Source organism: Lagenorhynchus albirostris, chromosome 12, assembly GCF_949774975.1.
Source record: "Lagenorhynchus albirostris chromosome 12, mLagAlb1.1, whole genome shotgun sequence".
Classification (NCBI taxonomy): domain Eukaryota; kingdom Metazoa; phylum Chordata; class Mammalia; order Artiodactyla; family Delphinidae; genus Lagenorhynchus; species Lagenorhynchus albirostris.
This window is the reverse complement of record NC_083106.1, coordinates 10,370,764-10,398,036: the sequence shown is the minus strand read 5'-3', so window position 1 is coordinate 10,398,036 and position 27,273 is coordinate 10,370,764. Positions and strand designations below refer to the sequence as shown.

At 39.7% G+C, this 27,273-nt stretch overlaps 1 long non-coding RNA gene across 2 annotated transcripts; it reads right to left on the bottom strand.

The window, feature by feature from the left end:
- Positions 1–320: 320 nt before the first annotated feature.
- On the bottom strand, positions 321–26,199 carry LOC132530865 (uncharacterized). Of its 2 annotated transcripts, XR_009543930.1 has the most exons (3): positions 25,911–26,140; positions 3,122–3,278; positions 321–1,499 (listed from the first exon to the last, which is right to left on the bottom strand). It is a non-coding gene; the product is annotated as an uncharacterized LOC132530865 (long non-coding RNA). The 2 variants fall into 2 exon arrangements; XR_009543929.1 differs by lacking the exon at positions 321–1,499 and having other exon boundaries at positions 3,065–3,278; positions 25,911–26,199.
- Between the last annotated feature and the right edge of the window lie 1,074 nt (positions 26,200–27,273).

The following is a 27,273-nucleotide window of genomic DNA, read 5'->3' as shown; positions in this document are numbered from 1 at the left end:
TGTTTACTTACTTCTTTGGGCCCAAGCTTGGTTATCCTCCTTAATAGCTCCCACTCTACCCTGGATACTGTTTTTAAAAAACTATAAAAAGTTGCCCAACTGAATTAAAAATATTACAAAGCTACAACAATTATAAAGTTAAAACAGAATAGTAAGCAGAGAAACAGTAGAGTTCAGAAATAAACTTAGGTATATGATAAAGGAAACATTTCAAGTCATTTCAAATGGAAGAAAAATGGATTATTCTACAAATGGTATTGGGAAACCTGGTTAGCAAAACAATTAGTAGGTGCCCGATAAGTGACTGTAATTTGTACATGGTGCAACTATGATATAACATGTTGTCCAGCTCCCGCATGACTGCTGAGACAAGAGATTAGGGATAACTTTTTGAGTTCTGGACTTTTTAAGTGTCTGGTCTATACAGTACTCTGATCTTCTGAATGCCTCACACAATCTCCCACGACACTTTCAATTTACAGAGTGTTTTCACTACCCTATTAGTGCAGGGCAGGTGCTATTATTCCCACTTTCTATATAAAAGCACTGAGGCTCGGAGAGGTTAAGTTCACAGCTGGCATGGCATGTGAAACTTAAACACCCGCTTACTGATTCTTTGTGTTACTGTCTTACTATCAGACTCAATACACAAGCTCTCCATCACATTCACACCCACACAATTTAAACAATGAAAAACAATGTCACTACATTAACGCAATAACTATGTTAATTTCTCTGGATTCCTGATCAGTCTTTGTCCATAATACACATATTTAACATAAGTGCAATCATAGTTTAATTACAAGTTAGTGGCCCATTTTTCCACTTCACATTGTATCCTAATTCGCCAATACTGTTCACAGTTTTGCAGCAAATGACTGATGTACATCTTGACTGTCTCTTACACGCTCCTCTTCTTTAAACCCATCTGTGTAAATCTCCATTTCTTTTTTTAAATTTATTTATTTTTATTTATTTTTGTCTTCGTTGGGTCTTTGTTGCTGCGCGACAGCTTTCTCTAGTTGTGGTGAGCAGGGGCTACTGTTCGTTGAGGTGCGCAGGCTTCTCATTGCTGTGACTTCTCTTGTTGCAGAGCACGGGCTCTAGGCGCACAGGCTCAGTAGTTGTGGTTCCCGGGCTCTAGCGCGCAGGCTCAGTAGTTGTGGCGCACGGGCTTAGGCGCTCCGCAGCATGTGGGATCTTCCCGGACCAGGGCTTGAACCTGAGTGCCCTGCATTGGCAGGCGGATTCTTAACCACTGCGCCACCAGGGAAGCCCTAAATCTCCATTTCTAACCCAATTGCTCTTAAATGAATTTCTTTCACAGGAGTGAATGCATGCAGTTGTGTTCCTCAAACAGGCAGCCATTTATCTCCCTTCCCTCAAGGAGAAGTCCTGTGTCTTTTCCCAGTCCATGGGTAACTCTACATGTACAGTGTGTTTGGTTTCCTCTGCTTTCAGAGTTTCTCTCCAGGAACTCTTCTTCTGAAGATTCTTGCCTGGGTGTAAGCAGCGGAAGGGGGCGTCAGTTGCCTTCTCGGATTAAGGATTCCCTCCCCACTCCTTTTTTAACCTGTGGCTTCCCAATTTAGCTTCCTCAGGACAGTCATCACTAAAACCATGATTCACCCCCATGGTTTCCTCCCTGGCCAGGGAGAAATTTCAAACTGAACATTTTCATCACCATTATGTATACAGTGTGATTCATGGAGAACAGACTCTGCTTAGAGAATTAAATAAGTCATTGTTTTCAATCATCCACAGTGGTTGTTTAAAGAGAGACACATCTTCCATACTTACTGTTCTATTCTCCCTATTTCAGGAGATGAAAGTGACCTCATGGAAACACACCCTGACCTGACTGGTCTCTGTTTGAAAACAAGTATATAAAGAGAGACATGGAAAAAGAAATATATTTTTTGGTCAGTGCCTGTCCTAAATATTCCATAAGGTCAAGTTCAGTCTACTTAAAATAAGGAGTTATGAGGTCTTAACAAGGCACTACTCAAATAGGCTGTCAACAAACACCTATGGAATGTCTGTGCATGAGTCTGTTAGATCTCAGAAGGACATACACAGTCTCTGCCCTCAAGAGGTTGATTCTCTACACCCAGTTGTCTGGCAGACACACACACTGACAAAATATGCCCAAAAAGGGTGATAATAAGAGGGTTGTAATATTTCTGATAATAAGAGGGTTGTAATATTTCTGCAAAAGGTTGATTTAGATCAGGGTTATAACTATGAAGTGCTTTTACTTAATTAAAATGTAGATTATTAAGCTACAGAATAATAACCATAATAATAACTGGGAAAGATGCTATTATGATTTGGTTTTGCTTTCAGACAGCTAATTGCAAAACATTTGTGCAAGAGGAAGAGTAAGATTTTTTTTTTTCCCTAAGAACGTATGCTATTTATCAACAAAGGCAACTATTTTCTTTTTCACCATTAAGGAGTCTTTCCTGGGGAAAGAAGCTCTAATTCCATTCTGGGAGCAAAGAAAGAAAATTTATGATTTAGTACATCCCAGATTGATTGTAACTTTTCATGACTCAGCAAAGATGGGTTAGGAATGTCCAAACATTTGAATGTTACGCCTTTGTGAGGCATGGGCATTGCCAGTAGTTGAAGGTTATGGTAGCTGTGATTCAACAGGGGAACAGCAACCTCTATCTGAGAAAAATATAATACTATAGTAACAAGCCAAATTGCTGGCATTGTCAGTAGCTGTGATTTCACTTTATTGATTGTCTCCTGTGAAACATGAGGCTCTTTATTTGAATCATTTGTATAGGTGTCATATCAGGTTAATTGCAAAGCAATTGGATTTAATAATAATATAACTGTGTATCCATGTCCATCGATTCCTAGAATCGTGAGATGTGAATTGCACTTGACTGTGAGGTCGTGCGATCCTATGCGATGGGATGAGCTAGTCCCAGGCTGATCATGTAAATTTAAGCTGCCCAGAGTGAGCTTTAACTTATATGCCAGTTTGGATTGTTACTGAAATATTTTATAGGTCTGGAACATGATTGGTTATAAATTGGATGCCCTTGAATTGTTTTAAAAAGCATAGCTTTATGTTGAGTTAACAGCATGACGTTAAGATTGGTACCAGTGTAAATACAGAGGATGAAGGCTTTCTGTTGGCCACGCTTTCTTGCAAATTTGCACAGTTGCTTAAATTATTTCACTCTTAGTTGGGCTGCTTTGTCTTTGTTAGTCCATTGAGTAAGGAATGTAAGGTGGTTCTCAACATGGACAGAAGTTCCCTGAAAAGCAAGGACACATACCAGATAAATATATCAATGACCAAGTCCATCATTCCATAACAGCTAAAGAAACAACATCATTATATATTTGCATAATTTATATTTATGTTTAAAATTCGTGGATATTTTCCACTTTTTCAGTCAAAGGACATTCGTTTCCAAGAGGGTTGGAACGGGAAAAAACAAGTTTTGTGGGAAAATATCACATCCATATGGTGAAGAAAAACTAAAGAAAACATTCAAGACAAATCTAAGGAAAATTTAAGAGGTCTCAGAGACAGAAGGAAAAGAAGGAAGAGAAGAAAGAGGAGAATGAGGAAAGGAAGAGTTATAAAACGAGAAGATGGAGCAGCACGGTAGATACGGGCTGGCACGGTAACAGCACTCAATGAAGGCTTTTGAATCAGTGACTCATTTAACCAAATTTTTAAAAAGTTGTGAAGAAAGTTAGTAATGAATCAAAATATATTGCCTAGATTGCTGTCTTTGATGAATCTAAAAAGGAGCAATGGACATTTTTGTTTAGGCCAAACGTTGCTACGTGAATTTATACTAAAATATTGTCTTTACCAGTTATATTTATATCGTCTATCATTTTAACTAGCACAATTGCCATAACATTTTCTCCATATCATTTGGCTTCACGGTCATTTTGGAGAGATCACTGGGAGAATCACTGACTTCTACAATTCATCCAAACCCAGAATGTAAAATCATTCCCCTAAACCTAAATGCTTCTCATCTCCCTCTGCTTTGGTTAAGCTGACTTTCTCACCAACTTAAAGACAATTTTTTTTTGGGGGGGGTTACCAAATCCAAAATAAAACTAAATACACTTAATAAGCATATTTATCTAGTAAGATATAAGCTATGTTTATTAGTGCCCCACAGGTTGATCTTTCTATGAGCACAAACCCTACAAGGTGGTTTTTAACCATTTTTTAGAAACATGTTTGAATGTGTTAATGGCTGAGATGCAGGCCCTGTCTAAATGCTAATGAATTATGTGACCATGTGTTCAGAGCTGCTCTGGCCCACAGTTGACAGCTGAGTCAACTGAAGGGAGCAGCAGTGACAGGAGACAAGAAAAGAAGCTACTTTTATCTTTTACAGATCTTTATTTGGTATGAATATAGTGATAATATTTCAGACTTAGGAGGACTACAGGAACCTGGACAATTTTAAAGGGAGGTGTAAGTGAGATTACACTATCAAGAAGAAAACTTCATATTTATGAATAAAGTTAAGTGCATAGTGTTTTCTAGTGTAATGAGGATAACAGGAATCAGTATCCTTCTGTTATGCCCCACAGTTCCATCTCTTTGGCCCTGTGATTTCACCATGTAGTCGCCAGACACTGGATTTTCTTAATTAAAGCGAGACTCTTGTTAAGTGAAAACAGTAAAATGAAGAGATTCAAGTAAGAATCAACAAAAGAAAAATGACACTAAAACAATGAACCTTGCCTTACTATTCATATTTTTATGTAGCTCCTCATAAACACTCCTATTGTATAAAAGTACAGCAATTTTCAACGATTAGGATGAATTTTGGACCCAAGACCGAAGAAAAGTTAAAAACGATAAAATGTTCTTCTCATTCTAAGGAGATGCTTCCTCTGAATGGATTCGTGTTTTTATATTTCATGTATTTCATAGGCACCTTTCTCTTTGTTCATAAACATTTTATTCATAGCCTGGAAAGACAAAAAACAAAAAGCAACAAAACCCTGACAATCCAATTTGCTTTTAGTTTACCTACTCTTGAGTCCCACCCTCCATTTTTCTACCTTATTTCTAGTGCCTTGTCATTATAGTAGTGAAGGAAAACAAAAAGCCTACAGTGTTTGAGCAAAACCTCACCAAACTGCTTTGCCCTCCAAAACCTGTGTCCTGTGCCCCAGGGGCAGACACCAGCTGGAAAATGGGGCTGGGGAGGTGGCGCCGGGGAGAGGAGAATGGCAAAATGTGACCTGGCAGCACACTGCTGGGAAATGGTGCTCAGGGCCTCTCTTAGGCTAGAGTTTCTATCTTATAAAAGATTTGAAATTTTTATACTGTCACAGAACAAATAAAACCAAAACTATTGTTTCACAATCTATGCAGCCAATTGCACGTACTGATTGCATGTTTCTTGTTCTATCACATTTCCAACAGTTGCAAATGTTTCTTCCCCTGGGACTGTCAGGATGTCATATTGGTTTACTAGGGGGGTGGGGGATAGGGGAGGACCTTAGAGCATGGAGAGATAGCTGTCAATTGGATGATGGAAGATGACACATACTTGCTGTTCCACCCACCCCCATTCCGTGCTCTGATCAGGCACTGATTCACTTGACTCATCGCTTAGGCATCCCCTATTTCATTTCCATGCACTTGTTCATGCCCACACTGACCATATTTCAAACCCCAAAGTGGGGCACCAGCTCTAGCAATTATGACCATACTTGCAGGACCATGGTCAGGTTTGAAATAAAAACTGTCTCAGAAGATCTAGACCATGAGATGGTCATATCCACTGCATTTCTTCCAGTTCATCCATCTATAAAAATCTACCCCATCTATTAGGGACTCATTTAAGTGCTCCTCATTCAAAAAAACTTTTTTTTTAACTATTCTAATGTAATGTGACTCCTTCTGAATTAATAGTTTGTAAAATGTTGCCTTATATTTATTACAATGGTGATTTACATCTATAGAATATATTATAACATTATAACCTCATCCATACTTTTTTAAAACATGTAATATAAGCCATGCATCTGTTATTCTGATAAAAATGTAAAAGAGGGGAGTTTTTTTTTTAAAGTATGCTACATGTGGGCTTCCCTGGTGGCACAGTGGTTAAGAATCCACCTGCCAACGCAGCGTACACGGGCTCGAGCCCTGGTCCGGGAAGATTTCACACACCACGGAGCAACTAAGCCCATGCACCACAACTACTGAGCCTGTGCTCTAGAGCCCACAAGCCACAACTACTGAGCCCGTGTGCCACAACTACTGAAGACCACGTACCTAGAGCCTGTGCTCCACAGCAAGAGAAGTTACCACAATGAGAAGCCCGCACACTGCAAGGAAGAGTAGCCCCTGCTCACCACAACTAGAGAAAGCTCTCGCACAGCAACAAAGACCCAACGCAGCCAAAAATAAATAAATAATTTTTAAAAATAAAGTATGCTACATGTATGTTATATATATAATATCATTAGAAAAGGCAATTAACACATAGCTTTCATGTTATGTATAAATGTTAACCATTTTTTAAGCACTATTCAAGCATGGCATGCTATATAGTGTTGGAATTTTTTGTTTTCTAAGGCTGTTTCTGTTTATAAACTACTTTGCCTACTCCCTTGGCCCTCCAAAAGAGACAAATTTATAATCAATTTATTTAAGCAATTATAGATGAAGGCATAGATTGGGGAGGACCTACCTAAAGATCCTCTGTGACAAGTCTTAGAAATCTCAAGCCAAGATAGGAACATTAGTACTACACCTATTGCCTGTGCCACTCTAGAGGCACAGTTATATTAGCTTATAATTGATGCCTTGTATTTTATTTTCTTGCCTCCTTGTTTACTAACTCTATGTTTTCTAATAGAACTATGCAACTTTGGAGTTTGGGGATCAAATATCTGCCTGTCTTCCATTACCGCTGCTATCTAGATTGTCTGTTGACATTTTCTACATCTGGTCATCTGGTGTTTACTTGAACGAATACAATGAACATACCATTTCTAATACTGATACTCACTTTATCAGAAGGGTTATTCTTACAGTGAACTGAAATCTGATTCGTTGCCTCTCACTTCCTTTTTTTATTGAAGTATAGTTGATTTACAATGTTGTGTTAGTTTCAGATGTACAGCAAAGTGATTCAGAGTCTTTTCCATTATAAGTTATTATAAAATATTGACTATAGCTCCCTATGCTATATAGTGGGTCCTTGTTGTTTATCTCTTTTATATATAGTAGTGTGTATATGTTAATCCCAAACTCCTAATTTATCTCTCCCCCAAACCTGCCCCACTATCCCCTTTGGTAACCATAAGTTTGTTTTCTATGTCTGTGACTCTATATCTGTTTTGTAAATGTGTCTCTTTTGGAGAAGGTTCAAATAATGAAAGAATAATGTGGTTAAAGTACAGGCAATGAGGGGTAGGGAAGTAAGAGGTAAAGTTGGAGAGTTCAAACACCACCAGAAGCCTTGGAGGCCTGATAAGTTTTCTCCTCAAAATAATAGGAAGTCACTGAAGAGTGTGGTAAATTGCATTCTTGATCACCAAATATTCTGGCTTCACTTCCTCCAGTGTTTCTCCCTGTGAGAAGATCATGCATCCCTCCATACTGAACTCAGAAGAGACTCTGTGACCTGCTTTGGCCAATGAAGTAGGGGCAGCAATGACATGCGTCCCTTCCAGGCAGAAGCTTTAAGAGCCAGCATGCAGATCACACTTTCTCTTTGGTCATGGTCATTGCTACCATGGCCGGCAATGTTCCACATAGAGGCTGCTCCATCATCTTGAATCCCAAAGTGGAATTTCCATGGAGCAAAGCCACAGACATGCTATGAATGAGCAGTAAGCTGCTGTTGTTGAAAACTAAAGAGATTTCTGGGGTTGTTTGTTACTACAGGTATTACCTAACTTATTCTGACACATACAAAGGATTTGATGAGTCCTGAAGGAACATGACCAAATTTGTGTTTGGAAAAGATGAGCAACTACTATTCAGAAAGTAGATTACTGAAAAGAAACCAAAGTAGGTTCTGGAAAACAAATTAGGCAGTTATTACATTAATCCAAGTAATTGCACAATGGTGAACACAGAGATACAAAGATGTAGATATAGCCAAAAGCTATTTAGGAGGTAAAATTTTCAGGGTTTTGGGATAGATTTGGATCCTTGGTGGAAGAGGGGAATGGAGAAATGGGGGTTTTGGGGAGGATGCCTAAGTTTCTGGCTATAGGCTTCAGATGAACACTGGTGACTTAAGATGAAATGGGTAAAACTAAAAGAGGACAATACTTGAGAGAAAAGATCACGAAGTTTAGAACATGCTGAATCTGAAGCGCCTTTGAGACAGCCAAAGATGTTGAGTGGGCAGTTGGCTGTAGGTCTGGGACCCAAAGGAAAGGTCAGGTTAGAGAGAGAAATTTAGGAATCACTGGTATATAGATGGTAACCATGGGTAGCAGTGAGTTTGCTAGGTAGAGAGTAAATAGTAAAAACCATAAGTGCAAGAGAACGAAAGAGAAAAAGATTTTAGGACTAAATGTTGAGAAGCTCCAAAACTTAACATCTGGGTGACAAACTTACGCTTATTAAGAAGGATTAACCAGAGAGGAGGGAAGAGAATCAGGAGGATATGGTGCCTCAGAAGCCAAAAGGAAAGAGTGTTTTTCAAAAAGGAGAGAGTGATTCAGTGTCAAGGCTGCTCAGAACTCAAGAAAGATGAGACCAAGAAATCTCCACCGGGTTGAGCAGCATGAAGGTCACCAGGGGCCTTTGCCACAGCCAGTTGTTACCAAAATGGTGAGATGCCACACAGTGTCCCTGCTGGCTGTCGCACAAGGACATGAGTGAGGCCAGCATCCCTACAGGAGGATCAGTCTCTATGTATCAGTCCTGCTGACAGGGTCTCACGAACATTCACTAACACGCCCCCTGTGCTACCCAGTAGTGTGTCCTGCCCCCTTTCTCCACCCTCTGCAGAGGTTAAGAAAAAAAGTATAGCTCCAAACCATGATAAAACCATTATTTAACATCATTTTGTGGGTATTTTGGAAAGCAGGATTAACTACACATGCCATGATATTCAGTTACAAAATTAAACATCCTCTTAAAAAGTTTATTCACATTAATTTAAGTAATTAAAAAAATACCAAAACCCACATGCAGTGTTAAAACAAAAAACTTTCTGCTGATTAAAAAATACATATGTTCTTTTGAATTAGAGTAGTTTTTCTTTTTTGGCAGGGGGAGGGTGTAGGAGGTGGGGATAAAGAAAGAATCCTCCCTTCTTATTTTCTTTTATTTAAATTTATTTTTTATTGAAGTATAGTTAATTTACAGTGTTGTGTTAGTTTCAGGTATGCAGCAAAGCGATTCAGTTATACATATATATCTATTCTTTGTCAGATTCTTTTCCATTATAGGTTATTACAAGGTATTACATACAGTTCCCTATGCTAATCAGTAGGACCTTGTTGATTATCTATTTTATATATATATAGTAGTGTGTATCTGTTAATCCCAAACTCCTAATTTATCCTTCCCCCCAACCCTCTTCCCCTTTGGTAACCATTTCTTATTTTTCTTAATTTCTGGTCCAGATTGCTCCTACAAATATTGTGACTACATACTTCTAGCTTATTCATTTATGCAATAATCTTATTTTTTTTGTCTTTTGAACTGTCCCTCAAGCCCGGCCTTTTCTTTTCTCTCCCATTTCTGCCACTTCTTGCTTCTGTCTTTGCCCCCCTCCCAATTCATTTTGCATAAGTGCCTACCTGTCAGAATCCTATTCTTAAAATCCCATTTTAATCATTTCTCTGCCATCAGAGAAATGTAAAGTCTCTGAAACTTTACATCACATGAAATGTAAAGTTCTCCACTTAGAACACAATCTGTCCTCATCTGACTACCCCCCCCCCACCCCAGGTACAAATTCTGCTCCGCTAAGGCTCATCAGAACCAGGCCTCACACTCCTATTTGCCTTTTCTCTGTACTTTGGGACCGACCTCCCCTTTGGCTGAAATGCCCTCTGCTCGTCCCTTCACATAACCAGATCTGACCCATCTTTCGAGGCCCTGTAGGAAAAATCGGCAGGTAGAAATTGCTTACCTTCTACAAGAAATTTGGTAGTAAAAAAATGAATTTTATGGAGATTTTACTATGCTCTTTACATGAATTATGTCATGGAGTACTCAGAATAGCCCCTTGAGATAGACAACATTTTGCATATGATGAAAGTAGGGATTAAGTTCATCCGTGGAAAAGCACTTAGCACAGTGTCTCCCCATGATAAGGATTCGGTAAATGCTTACTGTCATTATGCTTACTAGAGAGATTCAGTAATTCTTCCAGGTCACACAGCAGTAAGTGAAAGAGCAAGAACTCAAACTCCGGCTTCACAGCCCACTCTTACTTTGACAAGAGCAGCAATACTCTGCACTGCTGCTACCTTGCCAACCTTCTTCAACTGTTAGAGTCAACAGTGATTTCTGCTGCCTGAATTCCCTAGCAGTTGGAGTATCTGTACTAGGCTGGTTTGCACTTGATGGCTGTCTTACTTGGACTTTTACTTTTTCTTCAGTATATGTCTTATCTCAAGACATGAAGATGTGTCTTATGTTTACTAGAGTAAAGACTAGTGGTGTGCGGACAAATGTCTACCAATCAGCTCTCAAGGAGGGGAAGGGGCTGATTCATACTATTTGCTGATTTCAGTGGTATAAATACTGCTACAATGGTCAACTTAAAGATGCCAAAGTGAAGTTAACCAAGTCATAAAATTCTTGCAAGTTTAACAATTGGCTCCTGCAAATTGGTGAAAGCTGGCTACGGCAAACCACTGGTACAAAGGATTAGATACTGTACTGTATTCTCTTGTTTTGCTTAGTGCCAAGCTTGGTGCTGAGCAAATAGGATGCATGACCGCATATTTGGAGCTTCTGGTTCAAGGCTGGAAATTGCATATAAACATTTACTCGGCTCACTTCCCAAAATCCCATTGAAATGATGATACACAAAAACTAATACTTCCATAATAGTGCTTAAACAAGAAAAGGTGCCAATAGTCAATTAGAAAATTTGACAAATTTATGAAAGACAAGAAAGCAGATGGATTCCTATTGATGGATAAGCCAAAGGAAACCACAGATTGAAACCAGCACCAGTGAGGCTGCTATGGAGGAACCATTCTTCCCAGGAGGACTCTAAGCTCAGCAGGTACGGATAGCTTAAGTAGACAGTGGAGCAAATAATCAGGGCAATTCATTTAAAGGCTAAGGAATACCTGAGTCAGTCTGCCCACTGCCTCTTGTACATATTGTGAGCATTTTGTCCCCAGCTACAGGTCTCAGAATTGCTTTTAAAACCAAGTACAACGTTTCTCTGGGAAGGACCCACCCCGCTCCCCGCCCCGCCACTCCGCAGTGTGGATATTTGAGGCTGAAGAAATAAGAGCAGAGCCTCTGAGATCTCTGACCTTCAAAAAGACTCAGAGGGAAAAACTGGGTATAATAAATAAAAATGTGTTTTAATGGCCAAGCTGTAGAGGAAGGGGAAGGAAATCTCCAAGTGGCACAAATGAAGAGAAACATCAAAGGCAAGGCGCTAAGTACAAGCTGTGCGGCCCGCCTCCCTTGCAGCTGGGGGTGACCATGTGATACAGATCCAGCCAACAAGATGTAAGCAGAAGTGGGCTAGGGATTTCAGGGAAAGTTTGGTTTTCCTGATCTGGGAACCATTCCTTCCTCCTTGTTGCTTTCTTCTTCCTTCTCCTACCTGAACTGTGGTCATGAGGCCAGGAGTGGAATAGCCAGCTTCCCACCATAAAACAAGCAGAAGGAAAAAAGCTACTCTTTAAGGATGGAGGGGCAGGAAGATACAGGGAGCTTGAGGAAAAGGACATGGATGACAGTATTGCTTCCCTGCTCTGCCTATTTCCAACCTTCTTATTATGTTAGAAAAATAAAGCCCTTCCGAGTTAGGCCACTATAGTAAAGTTTGGTTGCATCCCTAAACGGTGTCTTGTATGTCTGGGATCTTGGATGGGAGAAAAACACCTTTGAGACATGGAAACCCCAGGCCTGAGCTATGTGTGTGCATGGGAGCTGAATTTATACTACTTGCTTGACTCAGGAATCCCAAATTGAGAAATTAAACTTAAAAATCAAGCCAGGACATCCGAAACCTCTAGAGCCCTAGCAGTAAAAATGTACATTCAGGGCTCCCCTGGTGGCGCAGTGGTTGAGAGTCCGCCTGCCGATGCAGGGGACACGGGTTCACGCCCCGGTCCAGGAGGATCCCACATGCCGCAGAGCGGCTGGGCCCGTGAGCCATGGTTGCTGAGCCTGCACGTCCGGAGCCTGTGCTCCGCAACGGGAGAGGCCACAGCAGTGAGAGGCCCGCGTACCGCAAAAAAAAAAAAAAAAAAAAAAGTACATTCACTCCATGGGAACACTTTCACATCTCCTGGGAAGGAAAAAAAATTAGATATAAGTTCATAGTCAAAAATTACAAGGTCTATGAAAGAATAAACTACCATGGGTGAGTCAACAAATATAGCAAAGGGAAGAATCAGCATTCAGAGAACTGCATCTAAAAGAACACTCTGAAAGAGACTATGAAATGCCTACAACATGACCAAAGATGTAAACAAAGGCACAGGAACCATAATGAGAAAAAGAAGACAACATGAAAACAGAATAAACAACTCTGAAAAAGAACCAAATTGAGTCTCTATAAATGAAAAACATAGTCACTACAATTAAAAACTCAGTGAAAAGGGTAGTGAATATTTGAGACAAAAATGAAGAAAGAATCCATAAACCAGAAGATAGATTTGAGGAAATTTCTCAGAATGTGGGACAGAAAAACTATGAAATTGTGGCTAAGAGCCACGAGAAGTTTCAATATATATCAAGTAGACATTCCAGACAGAACAAAGAATAGAGAAAGGGGGGAAGAGATAATATTTAAGAAAATAACACCTGAGAATTTTCTGGAAATAAACTAAAACATAAATGAGTCTTCAGATTTCAGAAGCATGCAAACATCCCAGCAGTATAATTTTTAAAATTCACAATTTGATATACAATACTATGGTGAAACTTCAGAATGTCAATCAATGATGAGGAGAAAAAATCTTAAAAGCAACCAAAGCAGATATCCTAAAAACAAAAAGCAAAAAAAAGTCCAATTAGACCTTCATCAAAGTTGTCATCAGTCATCATAGATGTCTATGGGAAATAAATGGCATCTTTATGCTGCTAAGAGAAATAATCCTCATCCTAGAATTCTATACCCAGGTAAATTTTTATTTCAGACTGAGAGTGAAACAGACATTTCAAACCAACAAATATTGCGAGTTTACCACTCAATGACTCTTCCTAAAAGATCTACTGTGGGGTTTACTTCAGTAAGATAAACAGCTGAATCCAGAAGGAAGAAATGGAGAGCAAAACATATGGATGAATAAAGAATTTGGTAAACACATTGTCAAAATTAAGTAATGATTTACTGTAAATAATAAAACTGAGGGCTAACGTGAGAGGACTTTAAAAATAAGGTAATACTAAGATACCAGTCAACAATTACACAAGACATTGTAAAGGAAGGTCTGAGTTAAATGGTCATAAAGCCCTGTATGCGTTTGAAGAAGAACAGACATATTGATTAACTTTATATTTGGTTAAGAATTTCTAAGAATAAACAGTAAAGAAATAGAAATACAACTTTTAAACCAAAGAGGACAAAGAAGGAAATTAAAAGAAAAAGAGAACTTGAGATATTGACAGTCCAATAAAAGGCAAGAAATGAAGGGGATGGGGAAAAAACCAGAAATACAAAATCTAAATGAATTCTAAATAGAAAATCTAAAAACATAATGCTGAGTGATACATACATTATATGAATATAAATGTATATTTTAAAACGTGAATCAATATAAAATATTGCTAACGGACAGATACATGAAGAAAAAATATAAAAACAAGGCTAGGAAAGACAGTCACCAATTTCAGAATAGTGGCTACCTTTGGAGGGGAAGGGAGGAAACTGGGACTGAAAACGGGTACAAAGGCTTAAATATATGTTCACATTTTTTCCCTATACTGTAAAGGAAGGAAGGAAGGAGGGAGGGAGGGAGTGGGGAGGAAAAATGATGAGCCATTCAATCCAAGGGTAATTCTACACAAATAAGCAACACATGAAAACTGACCCCTTAACAAATTAAAAAGTAGAGAGAACAGATATAACATGAATAAATAGGAAATAAAACCTATGGAGGTTGATTGGATAACAGCTTGTCTTCGGTTACTGGTATTGGCATTAGTGTTCTATCTGCAAAGGTTTCTGGGAGAGAAAATGAATTTAATTTGCAAAAGAAAAGATTGATATTAGAGTGAAGGAAGGATTATGTGACTCTAAGACTGTTTCAACCTTTAATAGATGTTACTATATCCATTTTAGAAGAGTCTTGTTTCCTTAAAATATGTACAAGTAAGAATGATTTGACTTATAAAAATCTCTTTCTGAAGGCAAAATGTTACACTAGATAACTGTTCTCCAACGTGTTGATGTGCAAACATCTGGGTAAAAGAACTGCAAATGGTAAAAGACCTCCTTGGGATGCTTCCAATTCATAAAGTCTCAAACTAAGGAAGTTCCTGCACCCACTGCTGTTTGCCACAGTTCTGAAGAGGAGAAGAAGAGAGGGACAGGGAAAGGGAAGGGGAAGGGGAGGAGGAGGTGGGGAGATCAGAGGTAAAACTGCATAAACGACTCACCTACTTTTACCTACTTGTTCCCTGTTTCTCACTCAGGCAAAGGGTTAGATGCAAAGAGAACTGGAATAAACTCCGAATGTGATCACTTTCTACATTTCCTCTTCCTACAATTTGCCAGACAGCTGGCCTCCCTTACCTCAGCCACAGTAGAGAGAAAGTGGGGTCTAATTACATCTCTTCCAATTCAAGCTGGCCATGGGGACAGTATCAGTGGGAACATTTGTTCATGGGTTTTATTGTTAAGTTTATGGCAGCTAAAAATACAGGCCCTGCCCTTTTGTCTTTTCTCACAGTGATGGCAGAGATTTTCACCCAGACACCAAGACCACCAGACATGACATCCTGGGTCAGTCCTGCAGACCCTTCACTGCTTCTTGGAGGGTCCCATGAATACTTTGAGGACTACCAGGTGATATAATCTCTGCCACCCCAGCCAGAAGGATGACTCTGAAATGTCATTTCCCCAACAATTCTCTTTTTTTCATTGAGGTATAATTCATATATTATGAAATGCACATATTTTAAATTAATTCTATTAATTTTGATAAAATTATGCTCCCATCCCAATCAAGGTACAGCATAAAATCACTTTTAAAGGAAAATTATTTTCTGGATGAAGCCAATAGCAATGAAACACAATAGCTTCTATTTCCAAATCTTACATTTGCAATTTTAGAAATAGTACCCAAGACTTGAAGATAATGAGATACAATGTAGTAAATAGTACATTTTACCCCATCTATAAGAATAGTTCGATTTTCCATAGTCATTTAGATAAGAAACAGAAAATGCTATAAATCACTGTAAAGTGATTTGTACTTTAAAGTACAAATCTTAACATTCATATGCTGAAAAATGATTAATCATACTTTATATTCTTTTCATATTTTATTATACTGCCACATGAATAAGCTGATATACCTTATCTTATTTCCTATCGGGAACAATCTGGATTAACAGTCTAGGCTGAATTCCATGCTAGAAACGAGGATACAGAGCTACAAATGGTTCTCTTTAAGTCAAAGGAAAATAAGAACAAGTACAGGAACACCTTACTCTGGAGTTTCTTTATTTGGGTTTAAACCTCTCTTCACAGGCTTTTTTCAAGTCTTTGAAGCATTATTAAATGATCCTACTATTGATTTTCCGTGCCTCAGTCCTGGTGAAAATGGAGTGACTTGGACCACTAATGACTGAAGTCCACTCATCGTCTGAAGGACAATCACAAAGGCTGGAGCTCATTCCTGCAAGCATCCTCATAACTTAGATTTCAACGCCTGGAAATAGGACAGGTGGGAAATAGGACACAGAATTCAACTCATCTCTCTTACTTAAATATAGCACTGCTGCTATTTCTGTTACTTATCTTGGGAAATTTTATAAGTATTGGTATATTTTGCTATTCAGCATGAAGCTGTATGCCTCATTTCTACCTTTGAGATCCAAATTTCCAAGTAATCACTTTTAGGAAAGCATTCCTCTATTTCCAGCTTCATTCTCCATGGGCCATTTATTTGTGATGCTGAGCCACTGAGTAACTTGAACTTACAGTAAGAACTTGTGATGCCAGTTTCCATCGTAAAAAGAAAAGCTTTTCAGACAAACCAATTTTTTTAAAAATGCGTAAAAGAAATGAACAGGCATTTTCACATAAGAGAGGGGAAAATGAATGGTCTCATAAGTTCAACCTCATAAATAATCAGGAAAATGCAAATTAAAACCACAGTGAGACACCATTTCAACACCCCTTCAGAGCAGCAAAAATCTGTAGTCTGACAATACCAAGTGTTGATGAGGATGTAAAACTACATCCTAAGCACGTTATATTTATATTATGTGGATGTTATATGACTGTATGTCATGTGACTGTATGTTAGATGATATTAAATAAGTGTTACTTTTCTTAGGTATGGTAATTCTGAAGTATTTGGGAGTGAAATGTCAAGATGTCTACAACTGTAAAATGGTTCAGCATAAAGGATGAGCAGAGAGAAAGCAAGTAGGGGGCAGGCTCTGGGGGCAGGGTCTGTAAGTCTGAATTGTGTCTTGCCCACTTATTGATGGTAGTTTGGGTAATTAATCTCTCTCTACCTCAGCTTAATTATCTGTGAAATGGAAGTAATGGTGGTATATATTCAATAGAGATGTTGTGAGCATTAAATGAGGTAATTCACGTAAAGTACTTACAGCGGTCACTGCTTTGTCATAAGCCTTCAATAAATGTTATTACCTCTGTTGGCTCCATTTTGTAGTTGATGTAAGTTGAGACTCAGAAAGGTGATATAACCTGTTCAGTCACATAACTGGCTATTGGTGGTTGGAGCTAAAAGAGCTGGAGCTGTCAGGAAGCTCTCCTACTAGTAAACAGCAACACACACACAGCAGCCCTGTTTACAAGAGCAAATATCTGAGACAATCCAAGTGCCCATCTACTGTAGAATGGATTGCTAAATTGTGTTACATTTCCCTACTAGAACCCTATACAGCCAGGGAAAGGAATAAGACAAATTAACATGAAGAGTATCAAACAATTGAAATAAGTTAAAAGCTTTTATTTTATCCTTAAAGATTTTAGCTGCTCTAGCAACAAAAGGACTGATTAACTCACTAAAACTACCATGAAGGGCTTCCCTGGTGGTGCAGTGGTTGAGAGTCCGCCTGCCGATGCAGGGGACACGGGTTCGTGCCCCGGTCCTGGAAGATCCCGCATGCCGCGGAGCAGCTAGGCCCATGAGCCATGGCCACTGAGCCTGCGCGTCCGGAGCCTGTGCTCCGCAACGGGAGAGGCCACAACAGTGAGAGGCCCACGTACCGCAAAAAAAAAAAAAAAAAAAAAAAACCTACCATGAAGAAAATAAATCAAAAAATGCTTTGGGTGCTTCCCTGGTGGCACAGTGGTTGGGGGTCTGCCTGCTGATGCAGGGGACACGGGTTCGTGCCCCGTTCCTGGGGGATCCCGCATGCCGCAGAGCGGCTGGGCCCGTGGGCCATGGCCGCTGGGCCTGCGCATCCGGAGCCTGTGCTCCGCAACGGGAGAGGCCGCAGCGGTGAGAGGCCCGCGTACCGCAAAAAAAAAAAAAAAAAAAAAAAACGCTTTGGTTTAGAAACACTTTGTACTTCATCACAGCACTTTCTGTAAGAGCAAGAAATTGTTATCTAAATGTTTAACAGGTGAGTAGTTATATAAACCAAAGAATTACTCCTACAATGAACTAATTTGCAGCTATTAAAGTTGTGTCTTTAAATGAATATTTAGTGATATGGTGGAATGCTCACTATATAATGTTGAATTAAAAAATACAGAATTGCAAAGGGCAGACAGCAGAAGCAAGAAGAACTACAATCCTGCAGCCTGTGGAACGAAAAACACAATCACAGAAAGACAGACAAGATGAAAAGGCAGAGGGCTATGTACCAGATGAAGGAACAAGATAAAACACCAGAAAAACAACTAAATAAAGTGGAGATGGAAAACCTTCCAGAAAAAGAATTCAGAAGAATGACAGTGAAGATGATCCAGGACCTCAGAAAAAGAATGGAAGCAAAGATCGAGAAGATGCAAGAAATGTTTAACAAAGACTTAGAAGAATTAAAGAACAAACACCTAGAAGAATTAAATAACAAACAGAGATGAACAATACAATAACTGAAATGAAAAATACACTAGAAGGAATCAATAGCAGAATAATTGAGGCAGAAAAACGGATAAGTGACCTGGAAGACAGAATGGTGGAATTCACTGCCGTGGAACAGAATAAAGAAAAAAGAATGAAAATAGATGAAGACAGCCTAAGAGACCTCTGGGACAACATTAAATGCAACAACATTCACATTATAGGGGTCCCAGAAGGAGAAGAGAGAGAGAAAGGAACTGAGAAAATAATTGAAGAAATTATAGTCGAAAACTTCCCTAACATGGGAAACAAAATAGCCATCCAAGTCCAGGAAGCACAGAGAGTCCCAGGCAGGATAAACCCAAGGAGAAACATGCCGAGACACATAGTAATCAAATTGACAAAAATTAAAGACAAAGAAAAATTAATGAAAGCAACAAGGGAAAAACAACAAATAACATACAAGGGAACTCCCATAACGTTAACAGCTGATTTCTCAGCAGAAACTCTACCAGCCAGAAGGGAGTGGCATGATATATTTAAAGTGATGAAAGGGAAGAACCTACAGCCAAGATTACTCTACCTGGCAAGAATCTCATTCAGATTTGATGGAGAAATCAAAAGCTTCACAGACAAGCAAAAGCTAAGAGAATTCAGCACCACCAAACCAGCTCTACAACAAATGCTAAAGGAACTTCTCTAAGTGGGAAACACAAGAGAAGAAAAGGACCTACAAAAACAAACCCAAAGCAATTAAGAAAATGGTAATAGGAACATACATATCGATAATTACCTTAAATGTGAATGGATTAAATGCTCCAACCAAAAGACGCAGGTTCGCTGAATGGATACAAAAACAAGACCCATCTATATGCTGTCTACAAGAGACCCACTTCAGACCTAGAGACACATACAGACTGAAAGTGAGGGGATGGAAAAAGATATTCCATGCAAATGGAAATCAAAAGAAAGCTGGAGTAGCAATACTCATATCAGATAAAATAGACTTTAAAATAAAGAATGTTACAAGAGACAAGGAAGACAATGATCAAGGGATGAATCCAAGAAGAAGATATAACAATTATAAATACTATATGCACCCAACATAGGAGCACCTCAATACATAAGGCAACTACTAACAGCTATCAAAGAGGAAATCGACAGTAACACAATAATAGTGGGGGACTTTAACACCTCACTTACACCAATGGACAGATCATCCAAACAGAAAATTAATGAGGAAACACAAGCTTTAAATGACACAACAGACCAGATAGATTTAATTGATATTTATAGGACATTCCGTCCAAAAACAGCAGATTACACTTTCTTCTCAACTGCACATGAAACATTCTCCAGGATAGATCACATCTTGGGTCACAAATCAAGCCTCAGTAAATTTAAGAAAACTGAAATCATATCAGGCATCTTTTCTGACCACAACGCTATGGGATTAGAAATCAATTAAAGGGAAAAAAACGTAAAAAACACAAACACATGGAGGCTAAACAATACGTTACTAAATAACCAAGAGATCACTGAAGAAATCAAAGAGGAAATCAAAAAATACCTAGAGACAAATGACAATGAAAACAGGACGATCCCAAACCTATGGGATACAGCAAAAGCAGTTCTAAGAGGGAATTTTATAGCAATACAAGCCTACCTCAAGAAAAAAAAAAACTCAAATAAACAATCTAACGTACACCTAAAGGAACTGGAGAAAGAACAACAAACAAACCCAAAGTTAGGAGAATCAAAGAAATCATAAAGAGCAGAGCAGAAATAAATGAAATAGAAACAAAGAAAACAATAGCAATGATCAATAAAACTAATTGCTGGGTCTTTGAGAAGATAAACAAAATTGATAAACCAGACTCATCAAGAAAAAGAGGGAGAGGACTCAAATCAATAAAATTAGAAATGAAAAAGGAGATGTTACAACAGACAATGCAGAAATACAAAGCATCATAAGAGACTACCACAAGCAACTCTATGCCAATAAAATGGACAAACTGGAAGAAATGGACAAACTCTTAGACAGGTATAACCTTCCAAGACTGAACCAGGAAGAAATAGAAAATATAAACAGATCAATCACAAGTAATGAAATTGAAACTGTGATTTAAAATCTTCCAGCAAACAAAAGTCCAGGACCAGATGGCTTCACAGGTGAATTCTGTCAAACATTTAGAGAAGTACTAACACCCATCCTTCTCAAACTCTTCCAAAATATTGCAGAGGAAGGAACACTCGCAAACTCATTCTATGAGGCCACCATCACCCTGATACCAAAACCAGACAAAGATACTACAAAAAAAGGAAATTACAGACCAATATCACTGCTGAATATAGATGCAAAAATCCTCAGCCAAATAATAGCAAACAGAATCCAATAACACATTAAAAGGATCGTACACCGTGATCAAGTGGGATTTATCTCAGGGATGCAAAGATTCTTCAATATACACAAATCGATCAATGTGATACACCATATTCACAAATTGAGGAATAAAAACCATATGATCATCTCAACAGATGCAGAAAAAGCTTTTGACAAAATTCAACACGCATTTATGATAAATACTCTCCAGAAAGTGGGCATAGAGGAAACCTACCTCAACATAATAAAGGCCATATATGACAAACCCAGAGCAACATCATTCTCAATGGTGAAAAACTGAAAGCATTTCCTCTAAGATCAGGAACAAGACAAGGATGTCCACTCTCACCACTGTTGTTCAACATAGTTTTGGAAGTCCTAGCCATGGCAATCAGAGTAGAAAAAGAAATAAAAGGAATACGAATTGGAGAAGAAGAAGTAAAACTGTCACTGTTTGCAGATGACATGATACTATACATAGAGAATCCTAAAGATGCCACCAGAAAACTACTAGAGCTAATCAATGAATTCGGTAAAGTTGCAGGATACAAAATTAATGCACAGAAATCTCTTGCATTCCTATACACTAATGATGAAAAATCTGAAAGAGAAATTAAGGAAACATTCCCATTTACCACTGCAACAAAAAGAATAAAATACCTAGGAATAAACCTAAGGAGGGAGACAAAAGACCTGTATGCAGAAGACTATAAGACACTGATGAAAGAAATTAAAGATGATACAAACAGATGGAGAGATATACCATGTTCTTGGATTAGAAGAATCAATATTGTGAAAATGACTATACTACCCAAAGAAATCTACAGATTCAATGCAATCCCTATCAAATTACCAATGGCATTTTTTACATAACTAGAACAAAAAATCTTAAAATTTGTATGGAGACACAAAAGACCCCGAATAGCCAAAGCAGTCTTGCGGGGAAAAAAAAAGGAGCTGGAGGAATCAGACTCCCTGACTTCAGACTATACTACAAAGCTACAGTAATCAAGACAATGTGGTACTGGCACAAAAACAGAAATACAGAAAAATGGAACAGGATAGAAAGCCCAGAGATAAACTCATGCATCTATGGTCAACTAATCTATGACAAATGAGGCAAGGATATACAATGGAGAAAAGACAACTTCTTCAATAAGTGGTGCTGGGAAAACTGGACAGCTACATGTAAAAGAATGAAATCAGAACACTCCCTAACACCATACACAAAAAGAAACTCAAAATGGATTAGAGACCTAAACGTAAGGCCAGACACTATAAAACTCTTAGAGGAAAACATAGGAAGAACATTCTTTGATATAAATCACAGCAAGATCTTTTTTGACACTTCCTAGAGTAATGGAAATAAAAACAAAAATAAACAAATGGGACCTAATGAAACTTAAAACCTTTTGCAAAGCAAAGGAAACTACAAACAAGACGAAAAGACAACCCTCAGAATGGGATAAAATATTTGCAAATGAATCAACAGACAAAGAATTAATCTCCAAAATACATAAACAGCTCATGCACCTCAATATTAAAAAAACAAACAACCCAATCAAGAAATGGGCAGGGGCTTCCCTGGTGGCGCAGTGGTTGAGAGTCCGCCTGCCGATGCAGGGGACTCGGGTTCGTGCCCTGGTCCAGGAAGATCCCACATGCCGCAAAGCGGCTGGGCGCATGAGCCATGGCCGCTGAGCCTGCGCGTCCGGAGCCTGTGCTCTGTGGCGGGAGAGGCCACAACGGTGAGAGGCCCGCGTACCGCAAAAAAAAAAAAAAAAAAAGGGGTAGAAGACCTAAATAGACGTTTCTCCAAAGAAGACATACATATGGCCAAGAAGCACATGAAAAGCTGCTCAACATCACTAATTATTACAGAAATGCAAATCAAAGCTACAATGAGGTATATCACCTAACACCAGTTAGAATGGGCATCATCAGAAAATCTACAAACAACAAATGCTGGAGAGTGTGTGGAGAAAAGGGAACCCTCTTGCACTATTAGTGGGAATGTAAATTGATACAGCCACTATGGAGAACAGTATGGAGGTTCCTTAAAAAACTAAAAATAGAATTACCATATGACCCAGCAATCCCACTACTGGGCATATACCCAGAGAAAACCATAATTCAAAAAGACACATGCGGGGTTTCCCTGGTGACGCAGTGGTTGAGAGTCCGCCTGCCGATGCAGGGGACCTGGGTTCATGCCCCGGTCTGGGAGGATCCCGCATGCCACGGAGCGGCTGGGCCCGTGAGCCATGGTTGCTGAGCCTGCGCGTCCAGAGCCTGTGCTCCGCAGCAGGAGAGGCCACAGCAGTGAGAGGCCCGCGTACCGCAAAAAAAAAAAAAAGAAAAAAGACACATGTGCCCCAATGTTCATTGCAGCACTATTTACAATAGCCAGGTCATGGAAGCATGCTAAATGCCCATCAACAGACGAATGGATAAAGAAGATGTAGTACATATATACAATGGAATATTACTCAGCCATAAAAAGGAACGAAATTGGGTCATTTGTAGAGACGTGGATGGATCTAGAGACTGTCATACAGAGTGAAGTAAGTCAGAAAGAGAAAAACAAATATCGTATATTAACGCATATATGTGGAACCTAGAAAAATGGTAAAGATAACCAGTTTGCAGGGCACAAATTGAGGCACAGATGTAGAGAACAAACATATGGACACCAAGGGGGAAGGTGGAGGGGTTGGGGGGATAGGGGTGGTGTGATGAGCTGGGAGATTGGGATTGACATATATACACTAATATGTATAAGGTGGATAACTAATAACCTGCTGTATAAAAATAAAATGAAATAAAATTCATAAAAAGAAAGTTACATTTCACATGGGTCTTAAAAATATATATATATGTAGAATCCCAAACATTAAATATAAAAATACAATTGACCCTTGAACAACTCTGGGGTTAGGGAGACGACCTGACCATCAACCCCCTGCAGTCAAAAATCCATATAACTTTATAGTTGGCCTTCTGTATCCTCAATTCCACATCCATGGATTCAACCAACTACAGATTGCCTAGCACTGTAGTATTTATTGAAAAAAATCTGCATATAAGTGGACACATGCAGTTCAAACTCATATTATTCAAGGGTCAAATATATATACGTATATATTTGTATGTATATGTATATAATAGTGTATATGTATACCATATATTTATATATATTCACATATGACATATAAAAATACATGTATCTCACAGAAGAATAAACCTGGAGGTTTATGCACCAAAACAAAGTTTTTTAAGTTAAAAGTGGGTTTCTTTGGATGGAGAGATGGGAATGGTTTTTCCTTTTTGTTCTCATCTGTAATCTTGATTTTCTTTTATTTCTACAGTGACAATATAAAAGTGGTGAGTCAAGAGAGTAATTAGGCAGCATCTAATAAAGTCATGGACTTTGTCCCTAGAATCCTGAAACATTTCCCCTCCCGGGTGAAAGTCTTCACATGTGCACAAGGAGACATATATAAGAAGGTCCATAGCAACATTGTTTACGACAGAGAAAAAGTAGAAACAACGGACATCAATCAGCAGAAGCACAGGTATCTAGACGTGGATATCTAGGCAGCAGTTAAAAGGAAGGAAGCAGAGGTACTGTACTCAAGCTGGGTATATCACAAAAAATACAATGTGGAGTGCTTATCTGCAAATTGCAGAAATGTAGGTGCAGTGTGATACCGTTTATATAAAGATTAAGAACATGCAAAATCACACTATATAATGTCTTATTTATGTGTATATACATTATGTGGCAAAAAAGATTTTTAATGCATGGTTATGATAAATAGTTTATATGAGGAATGTAAGGGTACTGAGATTAAGAAGGGGGACACGTGGTATGAGGGGGCTTCAATTACACCTGCAATGCTTTATCTCTTCGGCTGAGTAGTAGAATACAGATGTTTGTTATATAATTCTCTTTGGGTTTGTTGTATGCCTGAAATGTATAATGAAGTAAAAATTTAAAGTCGAGTGTATCTCTAGAAATGAAATTAATTTCATTTCTGGAAGGTGCAATCATGGACTTTTGCACTAATTTCTTAAAATATTTTTACATCTTCATTTTTGGCAAAACCGACATTTCCAAACCAGAATATTTATTTTCCTGCTAAAATAGAAATGGCTTTTAATGAGCATATTTGATTATAATCATTACCCAATTTTGTTCAAAACGCAAACTATCTTCACTGGGGTAAAAATTAAAGCATACGACTCCCTCCCTTAAAAATACGTATTTAAAAGAGGGGGTTTAGAGACAGGCATTGAATCTGAAAAAAGTAGCAGTCCTTCGATTCTTTCTGCATATTCTAAAGTTAGGGGGAACTCTATGCTCAGAGTAGCCCCTCGGTGTCTAAGCCGGGCTTCCAGCCTTGGCATGGCCGGTGATCCCAATCCTGGCCAATTTTGTCAGGAGGCAGAATTACACATTTGCACATGGTTACACAGTTTCGTCAGCGAAACAGATTTAAACTAGCTTTAAGAGAAGGAAAAGAAAACATTCGGTGCATTCCACGTTTTCCCTTAAGTATACTGTACCTTCCAGTCATGCTGCATTTTGCATTCCTCAGAGCCCCAAAAAGCTATTTAAACTTTGCACATAAATCACTCCATCCCTTGTGAAATATAGCTGTCTCCTGCAAGAGAACTCCGGGGCGACCGGTCCCAAGTGGCTACACCCGGGGTGGGGGGGGGCGGGGGGGGGGAGGAGCCCAGCTCAAAGAGAATCAAAGGCAGGTGACTTGAAGGGATGCGCTGCCTGCCTGGAAGGCTGGAGAGCCTCGGGGAAGTTCTCATTTTTTCTGTTCCGCATCCACCACAGTCTTTGGATTAAAAGCTCATGTGTTTAACGCTGGTAAATTCTACCTCCTGACGACACGCTCTCAGCAGTTCCAGCAGGTGGGAAATGGAGGGTTACAATGGCGGAAAGGATCATCAAAAGAGAGGACGGAAGAAGCAGAGCCAAGCTGGAAAAGGTGACGACCACCAAAAATTAACAGTGATATAAGTGGGGGGAGGAGGGAGTATGCTCCCAGCAAAGAGGCTTTCCTTGTACCAGAGAATCCACCGCGCGGTGCCTCTAACTCACAGACGCGACTTGATTGACAACAGTTCTGTTTACACACCACACGGCCTCGGGAAGTCGTCGTCCAGCGTTCGCAAGCCGGTGCCTGCGTTCTGTTCTAGATGCTTCCTCTGGAAAGGAGCGGCCTGCGCGGGGCGAGGCGGAGCGCTGGGAAGGCGGGGCTCTCCCCACCCGGTCCCCACTCGCTGGGGAGGAGGAAAACCGGTTCCCTCGCCAGCCTACCCAGGATCTGGCAGAGGAGGGCCGGGCGGTGCTCGGGACGAGTCCATGAAAACACTGGGCATCTGCCTGGCACGTCCCAGGGCCTCCCTCCCAGCGCACCGACTCATTCTGCACTGCTGATGAGGGCCTCTGAGAACAGAGGCAATCTCCGACCCAAACTCTGCCCAAAGCCCGGCTCGGGCGCGCGGACACACACACACACACACACACACACACACACACACACACACACGTGGGCGCACACTCACACCCACGCACTCACCTGCGCAAGCGCACTCACACACGCACCCACTGCTCAGGTAGGTATTGCCAATAGGGGCCCCTTCTTTCTATGAAAGGTGCTTCGTAGCCGAATTCAGCGGGAAGGAATCATCCCAAGGCAGCCCTTGCTCCAGGACCTCCCTAAAGAAGTGCGAGAAGTCGCCTCTAGAAAACCCTGGAAGCTTCGACTTCCCAGGGCGAGGGAGAAAAGTCCACTTCACCTTTAGCTGGCCAAAAATCGTTCCTTTCTTTTTGGGCCTGGCTTCTCCTGTAACTAAAAGGGCTACATCTAACGTGAACTATCACTCAGTTGCCTTGTTTTCTTGTGGAATAGTGGGATCTTAGGTTCAGAGTTAAATTCATCCCCTGTCATGACATGGCACCACGCTAGGCACCTGCACGGAAGTCAACTCACCTTGTCCTTATGCAAGGGTATGGGGCTGCTATTAATATCTGTCTAGTAACATAAGGAAAAAGGGTTTAGTAGGTCGTGCGATTTGTATAGTCATACAGACTAGTTCAGACTTGCAGGCCTAGCTTTTTAAACTCCAAGTTTCAATACTACGTAACTTAGAAGTGACTCCATCCTTGACCTATTATTTTTCTCTACAATCATCTCTCACGAGCTATCTTTATTTCCTCCTTTCCTCCTTTTCTCATCCTTGTCTTTCTTCTCCCGTCCCCACCATGGTCACTTTTTTCTAGACTCTGGATGGCTGGCGAGGAGGAGGATTAAAGGGCTGTAAGCAGAGGAAATCCTATCCATCAGAAGAGGATGGAGGCAGAGCCGGGGACTTCTGCTCCTGCTGCCAAGTTAATATGGTACGAGAACCAGCTGGGTCGGGTCTGGACACGCTTTTCTGTTCTGCAGCTCACAGAATTT